Here is a 20,420-nt window from a genome sequence, read left to right on the forward strand (position 1 = left end):
TTACAGTTTTATGAAAAAGCCAGGGACAGCATCAACGCAGCCACCTGCTCTACTACACAATGTGCACCACCCCCCCCCCCCAAAAAAAAAAAAAACCAAAAACCCAAAAAAAGTAATGTTTTTATCCCTTATTTTGACAAAGGAAGATATTTGTTTAATAGAAATTTTAGGATCTTATACAGGACATTTAACATTATCCTATTATTACAAAAGCAACATTTTTTGACAGACTGGCAGCGAGGCTCAGACTTGATGACCACAACACTGATTTCCACAGCAGTGGAATTCAGGAACCTTTCTTCGATGAAATAGTAATAACTTTATCTATTACTATAAATCCCAGCTTCTCAAAAGCTCAATTGAAAAATTAACTGCTTCGAGTACTGATCTCCTAAAGAGTCTGACTTTGTTATGCTAATCCAAGGTATTAAGAATAATCAGAAAAGGAATTCATTAATGGCTACTTGAATCAACTGCTTTTTGTCTCAAATGTGAATATATCCCCCCAGTCAGAAATTACCTAACCCAGTGTGATTGAAGTTTATTTATTTACTTACATATAACAACTGACTGAGCAGCTTGCAGTGCATGAAGTGAGGCTATGGAAAAAAGTACATTACAGTGCTCCTGCTTCAGGGACCTCTCAGTCAGAATTTCAGTATATATGCCTATTTGCTGTTTATTATTCAGACAAAAACATTGAAACTCTCTACTGCCTCAGTCCACAGATAAAACTTAGTGACCAAGAAAAGATTACCTGCCTTATTTAAGGTGGCTTAAGGAGAATCTATAAAATAAATGTTTATAAAACTCTAAAAATATCATCTTGTTTTGTTAAGGTTAAGTGTGTAAACACCTTACCTAATACAAATATAGATCCTGTTATGCAATGAAAAAGAGAAGCAGATGGAGCTGTTGATAGCCTCAATGACAATAGTGCAACATGCTGTTGCACGGGAACCAGCATATCCCTTATAAGGAACATTTTTCATATTCCCCAATTTTACTTTTTTCAGTTGCAACTTGGAATTAAAATTCTGACATGAGAAATTTTCCATAGGAGGGTCATATTTAAAGGACCCTCTATGTAAAAAACCCTTTACTTTGAATGAACTGACATGGATTTAAATGACCTGTGAGAGTATGTGTATGGTTGTATGTGCATGTATAAGGTTTCTTGTCCACTTTCGTGAGCCCAGACTCCCATCCTTTCTGGCAGTCTGCCAAACAGGCCAAGAATGTGAAGAAACTTGACTTTCTGGCACCATTCCACCTGAGATGCCGGGGAGCTGAGAGCTGGGAAAAGCGGGTGAGCTGGCAGGAAACCAAGCACATTTCCATCAAAAATTTCATTGGAATAGACATTTTCATGCAACGTGTTAGGTTTTGGTGAACTGGCATTAGCTGAGAGAAAAATGTTCCACTGGAAAGTTTCCAACTTGTCCTAGTGCTAAGATCTTGACACTTGGACCTCCTATTTTTCATTCATCTGAAAAATGGATTTCTATTTCCCGGTGTCATGCACAAAGATAGAATATAGTGTATTGTAGTACTGTTCTTCTAAAATTGTTTGTCCTGATACTGTAAAAAGAAGCCTTATTTTGCCATACTGCAGCAAGTGCTGTTCTCTCATGCCTGCATGCTTTTTTGCAGTCCCCCTGCCCCTCAATGTCTTTCATCGAAACGGATCACAACATGGAGTGTCAGCAGAAGAGGGACTCATTGCTGGGAGAACTAGTTCATACTCAGAGACAGACTTTAATATTCATCTCTGAAACAAGATCTCTGTCTTATTTTCTGTATTAGTTCAGAAAACAGTACATCCCGACCTTGCGATATGGAAAAAAGAAAATGGAAAGCTGGAGAAGGACTTTTTGAAAGCTGGAGAGGTACTGTTTACAAGGGCATGTGGTGACAGGACAAGGGGGAATGGTTTTAAGCTGGAGGAGGGGAGGTTTAGATTAGATATTAGGATGAAATTCTTCCCTGTGAGGGCAGTGAGGCACTGGAACAGGTTGCCCAGAGAAGCTGTGGATGCCCCATCCCTGGAAGTGTTCATGGCCAGGTTGGATGGGGCTTTGGGTAACCTGGAGGATGTCCCAGCACATGGCAGGAGGGTGGAACTAGATGGGCTTTAAGGTCCCTTCCAACCCAAACCATTCTATGATTCTATGATTATCAGAATTAATACATATGGATTATAATAATGGACCTGTAACAGTTCTGACAAATGTATAAACCAGTTCTGACTAATGTATAAAAACTACTAAACTGCAGAAATCTCTCAAAAACAAAGTATTTAACATTATCTTGTGTAAAGATGTCACAAAGTTGTGGCACAAAACAGAGGTAGAGAAGGCTATTGCACTGGATAGACAGTCAACCATATATCGAATGCACATACAACACCCACATACACACTTCAAATATTTGATTTCACAGATTCTTTAAGACAAAAGTGTATATGCAAGCTTAATTTAACCTATATGTTCCAACACTTATTTTAACTATTGTATTTGCTTAATTAAATCTACTAATTCCCTCTCCCCTTTATTATTCTCCCAAATCAGAAGCTGAAGGGTCTGGTGTGTCCATATGATCTTCTGCAGGTATAATTTCAGCTAACAGAAAATATTGTCTCCTCTACAAATCTTGCTTCAGATATCCATGAATCATTATGGACACCAAACAATTATTCTAGCATGGCTGTTTTGCAAATCTATGTTTATTTTGCCATTTCTCCAAGGTAGCAAGTTGAACATGAGAAAGCCTTTGTGCATGAATTAATAGGAAAAAACCATGCCTCTAACCTAGCCTCACTGAGCCAAAACACTCAGCTCTGCTTTCAGGCACATACAGATTTTTTTCAGTTCAATCTCATGTTTGTGTGTGAATATTTCATTGATCTTACTTCAAAAATTCAGACTGTATTCAGCAGACAAGAGTAGTGTATCAGTACCAAAATATTAGATCACTTCAGAAAAACCCATGTGTTGAACAAGGGTTTGTAAAACTAAGGAGGGACAGACAAGAGGTGTGATGCCTGCTTTGTTCAAGAAGCTGTGAGAGTCCGGGATGGTGCAGGGACTGCAGAAATTGGAAGTGACATCTGGATGCCACTTTAATTAGTGAAAAGGACAGTTAATGTAGTGCTTACCACTGCTTAATAATCAGGGGGAAAAAAAACCCCACATGTCTGGAGCTAGAAAAATTCCAGGGATGTTCCTGGATATTTCTCTGAATTCCAACTAACAGCCTACACAGAAAACAGCAGCTTACTTTGACCAGTTCTGTTCTGCTTCTTAGAGCTGGTCTTCATAAACTTTTGTACAACTAATTTTATATTTCTACTCTATTTGGGAAATGTCTATTTGCACTCCACGTGTATTTAGGATAGTTTTATTATGCTGCATAAACAGTTTTAGTTACTCAATGAAGTAAAAGTGAGAGGGGCATCTAACTTAGGAAACTAATCACAAATAGAGATGGAAGGAATTAAGAAAGCCATTCCTTCCTAGTTCATTCTTAAGAACTACTACCAGAAAAAACAACTATATGAGCCCTAGGATAAACCACCAGTTGATAGTAAATTCCTATTTTATCTTACTTTTCTTTTTCCAAGGAGGCTTGCATTAAAATGTTTATGGAGGAAGTTAACATCTTTTGCACTGTGTTTGGACAGAATCCTGGTCTTTAACTAGGACACAAATTTTCCATTAAAATAACTGATGATAACCACACTACTTTAGATATTTTGCAGTCTTTCGAACAGCATCTTATCAGAAGATAAAACCATGTAATTTGGCAGGTACTTTTAGAATGAAATTCTGACATTTTTCAATTCAGACCAAATTGTTCTACTGAAATGACAAGGCAGATACGTACATCAAGGTACTTTAAAACCTAAACAGTATTGTTAGAATTTAACATTTAATGAAACTTATCACATAAGATACAATAAAAATTCATCTTATTCAAGCTGTACATGTGAAATTTCTGAGCTTATTTGAAAATTTGAACCAAATTCAACCTTGTCACTGATGGGATATCACAAAACTGGACAGTTTCTGTGTGCTTAGCATTTGAACCTGCCTCTCAGAACACTTATTCATATTATTCCCCATTCAGGAAGTGATCTCACTGGAAAATCTGAGCAAACAGGAGGATAGAAGTTCCAGACTCAAAAAGCTAAAGAATGTTCTTTTCTTTCTCTTCGTCTTCTTTTAAATGAATTTAGTACTTGTTAAAAGAATTAGATTGACAACCCTAATGACCAAGGGTTATTGTGTATGCACAAGAACACAGTCATTTTCAGTGTCCTGACTTCAAGCTGATGTACATTCCCTCTGAGTTGTAAGTTTAACTTACCATCTTGGGCATTAATAGGATTTCACTCAAAATTAGTGTAGAGATAAAGCACAGATTTCTTAAGCCTTAGGGTAAATATCTACATAATCATATAGACAGTTTATTAATGCAGTAATTCATCACCTAAGTTCTCATAGCAGAAAAGAAACCAAACAACCCATTCTCAACTGAGCGCTAGTATGTAATTCTTACTAATGGTACTGTAGTAGTATCCTTCAGTCACTAGCTCTCTCAATTTTGAGCAAGGGCACAAAACTTGTGCTAAAGCCGGCATTAAACATAGCCCTATAGGATTACTGTCTTGCTTTTTGCTACTAGTAATGAAATAAGCATTAGTGGAGTAACAAAATATTAGCCAATCTTGTGCTCTATACAGTAGACTAAATCCCAATTGCAGACATGTTACAGCAAGTCTTAAGGAAGCCTGTGGACATTCCAGTAGCTTGGTGAGGCAGAGTTAATTCAGCTTCATGTCTCCATTTTACTTCCTGGAAATTACTTATCCTGTTTGGAAGAGTAACTCACCTAATTTTTAAAAGTATGAAACTTCTCCATCTCCATTTCAAGTTGGTGTCAATATTTCTGGGCTGTGCAACTCAAGTACAATTGACAAAATTTGTTCCAGTAATGAAGATATTTCCCTCTCCACTGCTGGTGTCTAGAAATCTCAGTATACTCATATTAAACATGGAAGTCTTCTAAATCTCAATTACACTCATTCTTTTCTATTCTAAATTCTGCTCCTTCCAATTATAAATTTCAAAAATATTCATGTCAATCCCTTGCAAAAGAAACAGAATAACTGTTTGCAATTTTTAAAGAGCAAGGATAGCCATAGGAGACACTGTGGCAGAACTGAAGAAGGAAAAGAAATAAAGGAGAACAAAGGAATATAAACAACTGGAACACCCAAAGAGGGCAGGACCAATTAAATTAAATTAATTTCCAATTAATTTTTCAATACAAGAAAATAGAATCTATTCCAAGCCTGCTGAAATTGATGGGAAAGTATCAAAGTATTTGCACAGAATTAGTAAAGCACAAATCAGACCTGTGGATACATGTTGGTCAATACTGCAAAACACAGTTAAGTTACTTCAGCTAGTGTTTGCTGCCTCTGCTTGACAATGATGTGCATCTTACACTGCCCCTGACAGGAGCTGACTTCAGATTTGTTATCTCTGCTGTTAATTTCTGTTCTTTATAAATATAGATTTAGAAAGTTATGCCACCTGCTTGCAGCAAATTTAAATTTCTAAACAGCAAAGTTCAGTGATAGTATCATGAGTGAAGCTGCTGTAACGTAATTATTCTCTTTACAAAGAGCAAGTCTCTCATACTATGTTTAAGTTTATATAGAGATATAGACACACAGGTATATTCAGATTAAATTTACTGTACTATGCTTGATTTCTCTTCACTATACCTATTTTCTGTGCTGTCACTGAGAGCATTTCCAATGTGCATATTTGCTCTGACACCTCTGGATATCATTATGATGCTCTTTCATGCCCTTAAGTGAGATTGACTTATTTCCATCTCTTCTGTTGCTATGAAAAAGTAAGCAGTAGCTACAAAGCTGTCAATGAATTGGATTTCTTTTTCTCCTATATGCATTTAATCCTTTTATCTATATACCTGAGATAGCTTGTTCTAGCACTCAAGTCATATTCATGTTTTACAACAACTCTTGGTTAATTTTTGCAGAAATTTATACCTGGGTCTTCTGTTCTTTTCACTTTGATTAAGCCAGATGAAGAACGAGATAAACAAGTTGACTACATTTAATCCAACGATTATGACAAATTCCTCAAAAGTAAAAGTTTCAGAGAAGCAGGCCTTCTGGGGGTGCTCCCATCCTCAAGCACACATAGGTAATACTCCTTTCTGTGTCCCATAAAGGCAAAAAGAACTCCTAAAATTGAACTTCACCCACTCCAATCAAAATGCCACTCAAATGCTGATTGAAATATCCTTCATTCAAATCAGAGTGAGTGCCTTTAATGGCTACCCAAATGGCTGTCAAATTAAATAAGAAACAAAATGCAAATAAATTAGCATTCCTAGCTACTGATACACTATAAATATTTATGAGGAAAAAAAGATGCTGTAATTTCAAATGATACCACAGGCCTATTTTGTACAAACAGTTAAAACAGTTATACATGCAATACTGTACTTTGCAATTTTTTTCCATTTCACATCACCATAATCACCTAATAAATATTTAAATGGACCCATTTGCTGTAACTATAAAAGAACCGTGTAAACTTGTTGTCATCTAGACACATAAGCCGCAGTGGAGTCAATGAATTTCAACAGTCACTTAATATTGCAAGCCACAAGCTACCTTAAACCTGCCAGCAACTGTCTGCCAGGAAGCTACTGTAGCACCACGGCTACCTCCTCCAACCCAGGACACGAGATTCATTATGAATGCTAGCATTGCTACTCTAATTAGGCCTGGGAGAGGTTTAACAACCATGCTACAGTCTTGCTGCTGACAAATATAAAAATAAAGCCTTGTTCAAATTAGCAATGTGAAGTGAGAAGGCCTAGAAGCAGCAACTGTCTGACCAGTAGTGAAACAGTTCTAATCTATAGTGAGGTTATTTTGCTTCATAAACTGCTAGTATGTTACCTGCAGGAGGTCTCCCTGTAAAATGAATTATAGTAAGCTATATGTGATAATTAACCGTGCATTAGCAAATATCTTGAAACAGGGGGGCTCTGTTTTCTCTGTATTTTGACTAATAAAAGCATGAATTTGTTCAACAAATGATCATTTAGGTTGTGGAATGCTAAGCATATTGGAAGAACACAGTAAGCAATAGAATATTGTAGGTGGACTAACAGTTTCCTTACAAAAACAGGCTGTTTAATAGGCTGGCTCCATACTACGTTATTCACAGTACTAAAAACCACAGTGTTGGGAAGACAAATACAATATACATTTAAAATAATATAAACCTTGTACTCCTATTTACTTTAAAAATGCCATGGATGTGACAATAAAAAAAATCCATAAGCAAACGTTTATTTCAGAAAGACAAAATCCCAAATGACTCTTTCCAGAATGTAAACAGATAGTGAGGCAATTGGTATGGTCATCTTCTCTAGGGGGGAAAAAATGTAGCTGGGTTTAAAATAGTCTACATCATATGAATGTGAAGCAAGGCAAAAAAAAATCATATTAATTTATTATGTATACTGCTTATCACAATAAAAATAAAGTGGTGCTATAATTTATTTTAGCTTCATTTACATCTTATGAAAACACATTTAACCATAACACTTTATGGAACTGTGACTGTACCGGCCATATTCTTGGCCGTGAATCAGGGGTCAGAGCCACTTCAGCATACACAGGTTGACAATCTGTACCTCTTTATTCATACTACATGGACTGGAGCTAAAGCTTCCAAACATCACAAGCTGCAACTCTTTTAACTACAAGTAATCTATCAGCTTTAACCATACTCCAAGTAGTAATGACTAATTATAGTATTCGTCCTTATCATGGGAAGATATGCAGCCTCAGTGTTACTGGGATGAACCACAAGTAAAAAGAGAAATTAATAAACAATGATGTTTCAATTAAAAAATATCAGCATTCAGAAGTCTCTCAAAACTAAAAATCTTTAAAACATTAGAAGTATTCTCTAACTAAATTTAAGATAAAGCCAAGGTCAGAATACACCTCTCAGTTGTATCTCCATTTCCTTCCACCCAGCAGAGCTCTCATCTGCCCTGTAACAAACAGCACATCCGAAGCACTACATCTTTCCCTTCAGCATGCTGGGTCTACTCCAGTTGAGGTAGGGGGTATCTTGCTGATTTCTGAGGCAGGTAATTGGTAAAATGCCAGAATTATGAACATGTAGCAGACGTTCAGTCTTAGAGTAAGACAGGATACTCAGAAGGTTGGTACCTGGAGAAAACTGAAAGGGTGTGACTCTAGCATCCTGTGATACACAGTCAAGAGCAAGATTGATTTTCATCAGTTCCTTGCAGCCTTCCTTTTGAACATCCGTTTGATTGAACCAAAGGATATTGGCTTAATATTGGCTTTCTAATGTCTACAGAAATACTATTTTTTGGCAGCAAGTGGATGTATATATATCATATATGTGAAACATTTTCTTTTCTAACAGTTAAATTATCGATGCCATCAAATTACAATACATGGGTCAACAATACATTATTTAGAAAGCATATAGACAGAAAACATACATACTTCTTACAGAAAATGCTATACATAATTAAAAGTTCCTACAAATGAACAGCAAGCACATTTCTTGAAGGTTTGGGTTTGGTTTTTTCCAAAAGGCTACAGGTTATTTCTCCTACTTGCACTGCAGAAAGATTAAAAATTATAAAAACCAACTTGCATCAATTTGGCTATAATTACATTCCTCCAAGAGATTACATAGGTTTTTTTTCTTAAATTCATAAGTGGCAATCAGCTGGAAAAAGAGGATGAGTTTGATATTTTATTTTTCCCTAAATCTCCATCATACATGTGTCTGATTTATGTCCAAGAGCAATTTAAGTGTATAATTTATTATTTTTTTTTATGTTTCTCTCTCAACAGCATGATTGTTCTCTACAGGTAAGGGCATCAGATAATTTTAACCATCACACTTTGAGAGTGACCACACATATTCATACTATTGCAGTTAATAAAGTTTAAAAATCCAGTAACACTTTTAAAATTTAATTTTCAAAACCAAACCCCTAAAAGCTGTTTTTATCATTGCACTAACCTTCAGTTTTTAAGGTAAATGAGAACTTAGAAAGTAGTGTGCTGTGTTTTTTCAGTTGAATTAAATTTATAGACTTTCAGGCAGAGGGTAAGATTGCCCCCTTTTGGAATTTTTAAGTGTAACAATCCAAATAAAGAATTGGGTGCAAAGCATTCCTAGTCCCTACTCAAGATATGCATCTCATCAGGGATTATTTGTCCTTCATGCTGTTGTGTTCTAGTGTTATTATGTATGTGGCTTCACATTCCTTATTAAAGCAATAGGCATGAAAGAATTCAACTGCTCTTGCCAGTAACCACAAAGGCACAAAATCTGGTCAGATAAAGGTAAACATATGGAACCCTCCAAGGAATGCAGTAGTAAAGATGGAACATATGAGTACATTCTCCCCCTCTCTGCTCTGTAGGACAAACTTCAGAGACAGTAATCTATAATTACAGTGTACCATAAAGTAGCATTCTCTGATACAATTCACAAAGAGCTTAGGTTTAAATAAGAAATGAAACAACTGAAGTTCTGAAAACAATCAGGACAATTCTTCTGATTCTAGATTTAATTTAATAGTGAAAACACTGTTGGTATACTGATCTGGTGATTGGGGGTTTTTTTTGGTCAGCTTTAACACCCAAATGATGGTCTTTCATCAAGTGTACTAGTCCTTTAAAGAGATGTTCATGACCACAATCAGAAAACGCACAGTAATCAGGAGTCTGGATGGAAATCTGCATTTTCATTAAAATCTTATTTTTATTATTAAAATGCCATAATGCCAAGTATATAAATAATAATTTGTTACTGAAAGCAATGCAATTTAGTCCTTTTAAGTAATTAACAGAATTACTTTGGAAATTAAGCTTCATTAGTCTGTTGCTTGACCAGTATCATCATCTAATTTTAGAAAGCTCACCTGTTTATAGTGTATGATTACATTATACAGCACATTCCTATTTTTGTTTCAAAACTAAAAAATATTCTGAACTTGTTTCAGTCCAGTTTGTTCCACTTAACTTTGGCATTACGGCCCTAGATCAGTGTTTCTTACTTATATTTGCATGGATGGAGTCAAGACTCATACTGTATTTTATGTCCTCAAGTGGCATGGTATGAACTCCACCAGTTTCACAGTACCTTTTCAGAAGAAAGTATGGGCACAGTCAAAGCAGTGAAACCAAGTAATACCTTGCCTTAAAGCCACCAATCAATAAATCAGTGTATGTCTTTTACAACAATTTTACAGTAAGGTAATGCAGCCTCTGCTGATTTGAATGTACGTGCATCCAGTAGGTGCATCCACTGGTAACAAGGCACCAGAAAACACTCAAGACTAATGATGCACAGCAAGAAGTGGAGGTGCAGGTTGCACCTTACATTTTTCTTTCATTTCTACCTATGTATTTATTTGGAAAAAGGGATATGGCTCTACCTCCAGCCAGCACTTCTCTCAAGCGGTTTGTTCCCCACACTCCTATGGAAGACTGACTGAACTTAGTATGCAAAGGCTATAATCACATTTTGCCATGGCACAGACTGAAAAATTGTACTTCCCCTGTCTGCCAGTCCAAACAAAAAAGCAATGGCATGGCTTCACAATTAGCCCATGGATTGTCTCCTACAGACATGGCTATTCCTTAGAACAGGGACTCCTCACTGACCTGTCTAGGACTGTGCAATCAGGAGTCAGCTCTTATAAAAGCAAAACAGGAGCTCTAGTATGACTTTAAGGAAACAGAGGAACCTATGGATGTCTTCTAATAGCATTATTGTTCATTAGGTGGAAAAGAATGAATGGAATTAAAGTTATTTTTCTTTTATTTCAGGTATTATTCCCAACGACTAAGTCTGGAAGCCCAGAAATAAAGTAGAAAACAGAAAGTATTAGTGGGAGCTACATTGATGTATCTCATCATAGCTGAAACAAGACTTAGTTCCAGCAAACTAAGAAGTGCAGTCAGTGCAGCACATCAGACACAAGAAAACAGAATATTTAAGCTGTGCAATTCTGCTGAAGAACTCATGGCCTAAACTCTGTATGCAGTATTAAGTAACACTATGCCATTCATCTGTTTCAGTCCCAAACTCTAAGGAACATAACATTTGGTTTTCCATCTTACTACAATCAAAATTATATCCTCCAATAATTTAAGTATAGTTCAGTCAACTAAACCAAGATTAGACACTAATACTGGTTTATAGGAAACAGCATACTTGAGCATCAGTACTGATCTTATACCCCAAGCACAATGCTATGGAGCAATGTCCATGTGAATGCTATAAAAATATCACTGCACCAATTAACTTCAATGCAAGTGCATCAGAAAAGGGCCACATCATCCATATTTCAGTTTTTAAAAATTAAAAAAGCCATCAGTAACATTTTTCCTGTGGTTAATATTGTAATATTCTTAATCTCTTAGATATCAAACTTTAAAGGGTGTGATGAAAGTGATCCTTATCACTTACATAGACTTTATCTTTGCTTCACAGTAAACAGATTATCACAATAGTGAAGATTAGATATTTATGTTTTCATAAAAAAGCTGAAGTTCCAGCTTTATTGAGTAAAACTCAGAGTAGAAGTCACCATTATCTAAAAAGTACCAAGTGTAACAAGATGAACTGCAATGTAACTTTCCAGACTGTTTGCCCAAGTTGTTTAATGTCCTGTGTATTTCTGTTGAGGAAAAGTGAGAGCTTAAGTTGAATTATGTCCTTGCTGCTTTCAAAATACTTTTAAAGAGTTACTTAAACTGTAGCCAGTGTGTCATGCATTCCAATACAGAATATAAGAATCTATGTATTTAGTGTCACTGTAAGACTTTTACCTAGAGTTTTCCTTTCAGTGCCATGAAGTTAATCATAAGGAAGGAACGCACACTCTGATCATGCTAATTAGCTCACTAAATATGACTTCTAAAGAGATCACTTTAATATGTCCTTGAGGATGCTTAAAAGTCATCTTATTAAGAGAAGCGCTTGGTTTCCTTTACTGACACATTCATTGGACCAAAAGGCTGACATTAACTAATCTGTAGCTATCTTGATATCTATATACCAAAGAGGAACACCACATACATTCTATATTTAATAAACACATTTTTTACTTTATAGTCACTGAAAAATACTCTACAAGGATAAGGACAGGAGCAGGAGAAAATTCACCCATGCTTTCAGAAAATTTAAATATGAGCTATATAGGGCATACTTTTTGACATGTAAAGGGCATGAACCAGTGCTCTGGATCTCTCCACTTAATTCCATGCTTTTATTTTACCTCTTTACCATTAATGAAAGACACTAAAGAGCACTGTCAACTGATCCATAGTTTTGTTCATGATTTTAAAATTGCTTTTAAAGGTGTTAGATGAAATAAACTTCTTTAGCTGCTTCTTTAAGCTAAGAAAAATACCTGTCATGTTTACCATGGCTCAGAAATTTTTAAAACATGTTTTCACCTTTGCCATGTTTTGATATAGATTCTTCTCATTCTGTCACCAAATCCCTTATTATGGACTGGGGCATTAGCATAGACAAGGTCTTAATTCAGTTAGCACACTGGAAGCTTGAGTGGAAGACTGGCCAAATATCCCCACCTACTGCTACCGTCAGGCCTTCTGGCTAATTCTTCAGTGGTACCTACATGAGAAACAGGTTTTACCTGTTTATAGGTAGGTTCTAATGAACTGAGAGAATTCTAATGAATTCTCTTTCTGTGTTGTAAGGCAGGGTGGAAGGCATCATACTTGAAACAAACCCAGCATCACTGCATAGCAGTTGTCACAAGAACAGTGTTACTTGTAGGACAGGTAGAAATTCTCTTTGCTTATTTGTTTAGAAGGAAAAAACTCTCCATCATTTCTAAATCTGTTATGGAACGTGAAGCATGTGACTAGGCTGATACAATGCAACAGAATCTAAGAGAGAATTATTTGACAATATTTGAAAGACTCTTTGTGAGTGTAGGAGAGAATGCTTATTATGTGCTTCCATAATCACATATTTCATCCAAAATTAGAATCTGTTGAGTAAATCCCAAAACAATTTATGATTTCTCTAAAGCAATTCCTACACTCTCCAATTGTTCTTCAGGCAACTAAAAGGCCATGTAACAGAGAAATTTCTGTAGGCTGCAGAATGTTTTCATCTGACTTACTTACTGGTGAGTTTCCACTGTACTTTTTTCTAAGTTGAAGACAGAGGATACACTACTGGGCTCACAAATATATCCAAATGCTGACGACTGGTTATAAGAGATATAATAAAAGAATTGAAAGCTGTGTCTTCAATACAAAGCTTTCTTGTATCTATTAAACATCAACTCAGCTAGCTTGCCTGTATTTATAATTCCCTACATTTTTTCTAATACCAATTAAAAGAGGTCTTTTAATTATTTTGTTACAGTGTTTGTAACAAGTCATATAATCAGCTAGGCCATTTGATCAGTAAATTTTGGTTGCAAAGCAGTAATTCAGCATAAGTGGGAGGGGAACATAAAAGGATGCATGCATCATGATTATTAAGTACTCTGCACAGAAATGTCAGTTCTAAGGGATATATTTCCTGCTGGTGTAAGAAGTGCTCTGAAGTAATAATTTACACTAATAAATGCTAACTGAATACTAGGCCCAATATGTGGCCACTTGTTTGACACATATCACGTTTCTCCACATGCTTAGGAAATGCATCAGTTTAAAAGAGGAAGAAGGCTATTCTCTGCTGTTAACCACTAGCAAATAAGTTTCCCTTGATCCCCATATATCTTTAGGGCAAAGCCCTCAGAGGAGTGTTTTTCTTTGTATCATCTTAAAAACACAGAATCATAGACACATGACAAAGTGTATTTGTAGGTTGAAGCAGGGGAATAAATACTGCATCCACTCAGTGTGAATTCACTTATAACAGACCCTAAACTCTGAACTGTGAATTTTTGACAATAAAGATTCTTATCTTTTGCACTCCCTTTGAGAACTCCATTCAGGTGTTAGTAGGAGGACCAGTTCCATCCCATTTGATACATTCTTTCAGTCTCCATTCATGTTTAGTATGACCAGGAGTCAAACTTGCCAGCTGCATTCTCCTGGTCAGCATCTATCCAGATTTCAGCCTGTTACCCCCAATTCATTCTGTTGTGCTATTCAGAACACTTGCATTATAACACAAAAGGAGTTCTGACACTTCTTGAAAAGCCAATCCATTTGCTGGAAATTAATTTTCTGGATTTAGAACTGTACTAATAAGAGGTATTTATATTTTGTTCAATGGCCAAAATTTAAATGAGAATTAGAGGTCAAATGTAATATTTGTTTTGTTTTGTTTTTAAAGTAACTTATAAACAGACCTAAATTTAGTCTCAAAACATTGTTTTGTAATTCAGCACTGATTCACAAATGGTTTCCAGTTGATAAAAAGTTATTCACCTGAAAATAAGACTAAAATGTAGCTCTAACTGTTTCAAAAAGAATAAATTTACAATCAATATTTTCTGGTTGCCCTTTTCCTCTTCTCATCCTTGGCCAGCCAGACATCAAAACAGTGCTGGCTAGTACTGAGCCACCCAAACATTGGCTGCTGAAACAGTTAGAAGCATAAGAATGTTCCACCAAGTTTAGTGAAAGTATAGTCATTTATGCCAGAAGTGTACACAAACACATTTAGAAATATAATTATCCTGGGAATTGAAATTACTTCATTGACACTTAATCCTCTTTTAAAAAATAGTGCTTGGGAAATTTAATACTTCATATAATAAATAGATTCATACTTTTATTAAAAAGTGATGAGATTTTAATCTTTTCAAAGAGATTGAAACCCAGGTCTCCCTGTTTCTTAGAGAGAGCCACCATATTCCAGATGCATAATTTTTAATATTAAAATTGAGAAATTAATTACCTATATGATTTCATACTAGCTGATCTTCCAATAACAATATTCTACAAAGGTTTTCATGGAAGATTCGGATTTTTCTCTGAATAATATGATTGCTTCAGATTACAATAAACCTTAAACAAAAAATAATGAATAAAAAATAAAATGAGAAAAAATCTAAATGAAAAAGTTTTCTTATTTTGATAGTTTCTGTTCAATCTGTAACAAGCAAAGCTTTAAAGAGTCTAAAGTGTTTCTACAAGGTAAATTCAGTTGCACACAGAGCATTAGAACTAGGGGTAAACACGCCCCCAAAGCTAGCACCTCCAGAAGTACTTTCCTTTTCTAATAGTAGAGGCACTGAAACAGCATTGACAAACATGGGAAAGAGTAAAGAAAGAGGGAAAGATTGTTTTTAAATTTTGGATACAGCTTAGTTAATCCATTCAGTTGTGAATTTAACCCTATCTGACCATCGTTACTGATATTTTCTTTTTTGATACAGAGTCCAAAAGAACACTTTTGCAACCATAGCTATTTAACACTAGGATATACAATTGTGACATTAGTAATTCCCAATTCCTTCACCTAAGAGAGTAATGAATTTTCTACCTCAAACATCATTATTGAATTTATGGTTTATGCAAAATGAACACAGTTGTTTTAAAAAGCTTTCCTGTTGAGATTAGCAGTGAAGTTTTAACCCCAATCAGCAAAATTTCAGTGAAGACACAGTATAATTGGACATGCTATCACATTGCAAACAAAGGAAATGAGAATTAATTCCTCAGTGAATTACTGGCTGTCCTTCTGTCATGGCATGTATTGAGCTCTGTACAAAGTTTTAGGTAGGTTCTTTGAAGACTTTCTTTATTGTGAGCTTAAAACTGTTAAGCTATCTTTAAGAAAAAGAAACCAGTACCACTTCATTGAGTATGTGGAAAGAGTACAGACAAGAATGTCATGCTACTTCCAGACAGTCAATTAAATTGTAACATGCATGTGCAGGCCAAGTTTCTTCCATCAGAAGGAGCAGTCTCTATGAGACTGTTTAGTTACATGAATCACTATTTATCTAGAGCCTCTGACAAGATACAGTCAAATCAAATTCTTCCAGAGAAGATACACTCATGCTAAGTTATACCACCGTTTTTCACTTCAAATGAGCATCATAACCAGTTTATGAAACATGCAAAAAATCTAGCCTGGTGCAGTGCTGCAGTCCCCCATAAATCTTTTAAAAACTAGAAGTAGTATTGCTATAGCATGCACATGAGCTTTGAATTCATTGCTAATGAGTATTGCTTGTAAAACATATTGAGAAATAATTGCAGGTTAATACCAGGTTTCAGAAAATCTCAATGATCCTTTTTTATTCCATTCATCATGGCAGTCTGAGTTTGGTAGCACAATGCAGAGTTCCTTAATCTTCCATTGGCTGGAATTGATTTGTCCAATTCAAAACTGGTCCCATAAAGTTTTTGTTAATGACAAAATTTACTTACTCTTTAGCTATCAGAAACACACACCCACACACCCCCGCACACACTTTTTTTCTGAGAATCAAATGAAACAACAACTTTTCATAAAAAACAGTCTCAGACTGTCGTAAAACTCTGTGCATACTCATTCCAGGCTGCCAGTTTTTAGTACTGGGTTTGCTCATGTGTAAATGCAGGTAAGTTATTGATATTAACATCCTCTCATAAACTGACTCCTGAATAAAATAGTAGAAATGTAAACAGTTCCATAAATAGAAATTATAAACACCTACTCTTAAATACCACAATTACTTGTTTGTAAGTATGTCCCATTAAAAGATATTAACCACACAATCAAAGTATCAATATATACTTGGCTTAAAGTATCAGCATATACTTGGAAGGCTAAACAAAAGTGTTTTCTCCCCTATAAATATTTGAAATTCCATGCTTCATATAAAATATTTCACATATTTAGAGAACAGGAAAGAAAAAATCTGCCTATGCATCACATTGAAGGAAATGCAATCTTCATTCTTCAGAGATGAAAAATTGTGTCCAGAAATGCATGTAGTAATCTGCTCATCAGATAAGTGAACTATGTAAGAAATTACTTGAAAATACTTACATACAGTGGTTCCAGCTTGCTTTCCTCCTCACCAGATTACTCTGGTTTTTACTTCTGCTGTTGTTCAAGCCTCAGCTGAAACAGTCTTTGACAGGGATGCATTTCCTCAGAGCTGTTTTGTCTGTCTGCAATTCCTTAGATGAACACTGTTCCAATAATTTACATCACTGTTGGAGTTCTGTTGCTCCACTAACACAGGCAGCGCATCCGCTCTGTCATCTCTCACTTACTGAACTTCTGCAGGAAAGAAACAATAGATGAGAAACTGACAACTGATAGTATCCAACTACTCAAGGAAAAGCAACCTGAGACCACAAAGTAACACATTAGACTGTAATGGTATACTATAGTATGTCATCTGTCCTCCAGTGGCATTTTGAACCCCCAGAAAAGTTATAAAATACTGCTAATAAGTTTGTGAGGGCACAACAACACTGGAAAAGGATTTTTAAACAATCAGTAACATGAATATCATGGCATTCAAAAGGTAGATGTTCCTTTAAAATGATATTATGTCTTAATAAAAGGAAAAACTCCAAATTTCTTATGATCAGGAGAACAGTAAAGGCTGAAATAATCCTGACAGATACTATGTTCCACTTCAGTAAGTTAAATTACATTACTGATGTTAGCACCATAATGCTGACAATTATGTTGTATGAGGATCAGAAGCAGTGTAACTGTTTAAATAATAAATCTTCTGTTTAGAGGAAATAACAGGAAATAATTTTAATATTCTGATGAAGGGCCATCTTTTTATTATAGCTTCTTAAATTTATTCTAGTGTATGAGAGATCTTAATTACAATAACCTCTGTGGTGGAACAACTGAACAGATGAGTTGTAACCTGAATCTTCAAGGCAAGCTCTTCATCAAAAAGAGAAGTCTCCACAAGATTTAGTTATATGAATCAATAATAAATCCCACAAGCCTACTAATTTATACAGTGGTGAATTTCATTCCATGTAAAGGAGTTCATAGAAATTTTATCAGATAGCTAAAGTCAAGAAAGTATTCTATTTGGATGGAGAGTTCAGATAAGAATTTAAATCTCCATTACAAAATAATCAATGCACTAACTTCTATTAATAACCACAAAAACTGCTGGAAGCAGCAGTTCTGTTACTATGTTTTCAGAGTTCAGTTAAAGTCATTTTTATAGACAGGACTAAACATTTTTAACACTTACTTACAGCCTCCTCTGGGATGGTATATACTGTTGCCAGCTCAGCACCACTTCCTGACACTTTAAGTGAAAAAAGAAAGAAATGTTAAACACAATGGCAGAAGAAAAGTTTAAGTGCCTTGATTCATTTTTCCAAATTGGAATCTGATTGCAATACTTGAGATAACACAGCTTTTATAAGAGGGCATTACCATTTTGAATTGCAATCAATGAGTTGGGATTTCTGCCCTTACCCTCCTTGCACAATACACAGTATCAGAATCTTGACATTTGAAGCATTTATATCGTAGGGAAAAAATAATCACTTAAAGACAGAAAGCACATAAAGATATAAATCCAACAATGCCATTACATTTTAAGAAAAGTTTCCTACCTAATACTCCCAAAATATAGTGTCCAGATTCCAGAAGTCCTTAAGGACACAAAGCAAAGACATTATGGAGTCAGACTAGAACCACTTATTACCATGACCTCATTCACATGGCAGTGTTGGAGAACAAGGAGACAAAACAATTATGGTTACAAGGCTTTAAGCATGACTTCTATGGACCAGCCCGGCCAGTAAGGTGCTATTCTCACCCTCCTGGGTGGATAGTAAGCTAGAGGAAAAGAAAGGAGAAAGGAATCTGGTAGAAATTTCATTGTACCCCATTGCCTGAATGAAAGATCTTGTGCACTCTAGAGAACCTATTTTGCTGTAAATCTTTGTTTGTTTTACTTAGTTCAGAGAATTGATAGAAGACAAACCATTTCACAAGTTATGTAAAGAAAACCTTCCCACAGTCAAGGTATTTACAACCATTAATAGAACAGATCTAGACGTGATAGAGATGCAGCACGTATGGCTGGAAGAAGCAGTGGAATGTAATATGTCTTCTATTTCTGGTGGAGAGCAAAAAGCAAAGAGGAGACTGAAGTAGTTACTACTTGGAGACCCTTTTAGAATAAAGCAAGGTTTTGAGGCACACACCAAATTGCACTTATGGCCCAGAGTAAAGGTCTTGGTCACCAGAGCTCATGGGAATTACAGTAGAACATGTGATAAATGAAGCCTTGAGAGCCCCAGTTGAAGCACTTTCCAACAACATATTATTTTGTCAGAAAATTCCGAAACTGTTCCCATCGCCAAGGGCAAGCCATACTGATGTCATCCTATGGAGGAGGGTCAATAAATATTTTTACACATAGACAGAATGAAACTATTCATTTAGAAGTTCACAAGGTACTTGAGACTTTCAGCCAAAGAAGTTGAAAAATATTATATTATGGTTCATTTTAGCAATAGGCCACTGATAACACTTTCATAAATGTCTGGTCTAACTTCCAGGTGTGATTCAAGCTCAGTCAGAATAAGCTTCCAAATCACTTAGGTGCATTTGAAACTTTTGCTTGAGATTAAGCCAATTTCAGGAAAGAATGTAATGTATCACCCAGCTTTTCTTCAACAAGCACCAAGTAATGTAACTAAGCTAGAAAATAACTAAAACAGAGATGTGAATATTACTTGTTGAAAGACTAGAAGGGATAGTTATGGCAGGATTTCCTGTGACTTTAGGCAATCCTCAGAAGCAAAGGAATGATACTATTTTTAAAGCAGCTGCTGTTTATAATGTTCCCCTTCAGATCTCCACTTCTAAGTTTCAGTCCATACTGCAGCAAGGACCCTCTGCTGACACGAGAAATTACTTGAGTCAGTACGTTCCTTCCCAATCTTTCGGCTGACCTAAGCACCTCCTAACACTTTCCAGACTGAGATGACTCAGCACTACAGTTAGATAACATTTTTTTTCATTCCTTCCTAAGGTTCAAATAACACACAAACAGTCTTTAACTCCTTTCAAGCTCAAACCTCAGCAGACTTCTTGCAGCTCCCTGGCTTTCTGAAGCACCAACAATTCAGCTTTACTAAGGCTCAGACAAGAATGAGTCAGACAGTGACATCCAAAGAAAGCAATCATCTCCTGCTGCGTCTATCATTACATAGGAAGATTCTGACAGAAATTCTTCATTTCAGGCTCCCATGCTGTTGTCATGTGAACTGTATTCCTAACCAAAGCTGAGTTTTCCCTTTTCAGACCCCTCCTGGAAGCTTACTGGCTGCAGCAGGCAACTCCGAACTGCTTTACTGG

At 35.8% G+C, this 20,420-nt stretch overlaps 1 protein-coding gene across 4 annotated transcripts in view; it reads right to left on the bottom strand.

Annotated features, from left to right (window-relative positions):
• Positions 1-20,420, bottom strand: part of ANKFN1 (ankyrin repeat and fibronectin type III domain containing 1) — a 158,329-nt gene that overhangs the window by 120,045 nt on the left and 17,864 nt on the right. For 2 of the 4 annotated variants that reach the window (XM_054846790.1, XM_054846789.1), the window contains 2 exons: positions 18,299-18,351; positions 17,106-17,342 (listed from right to left, as the gene is read on the bottom strand). The gene's annotated coding sequence lies outside the window, so the exon portion shown is untranslated. Of the gene's footprint in view, positions 1-17,105; positions 17,343-18,294; positions 18,352-20,420 lie in introns of all 4 variants that reach the window. The other 2 variants (XM_054846793.1, XM_054846788.1) reach the window with 1 other exon arrangement.

Source organism: Grus americana, chromosome 18 (assembly GCF_028858705.1).
Source record: "Grus americana isolate bGruAme1 chromosome 18, bGruAme1.mat, whole genome shotgun sequence".
NCBI lineage: Eukaryota > Metazoa > Chordata > Aves > Gruiformes > Gruidae > Grus > Grus americana.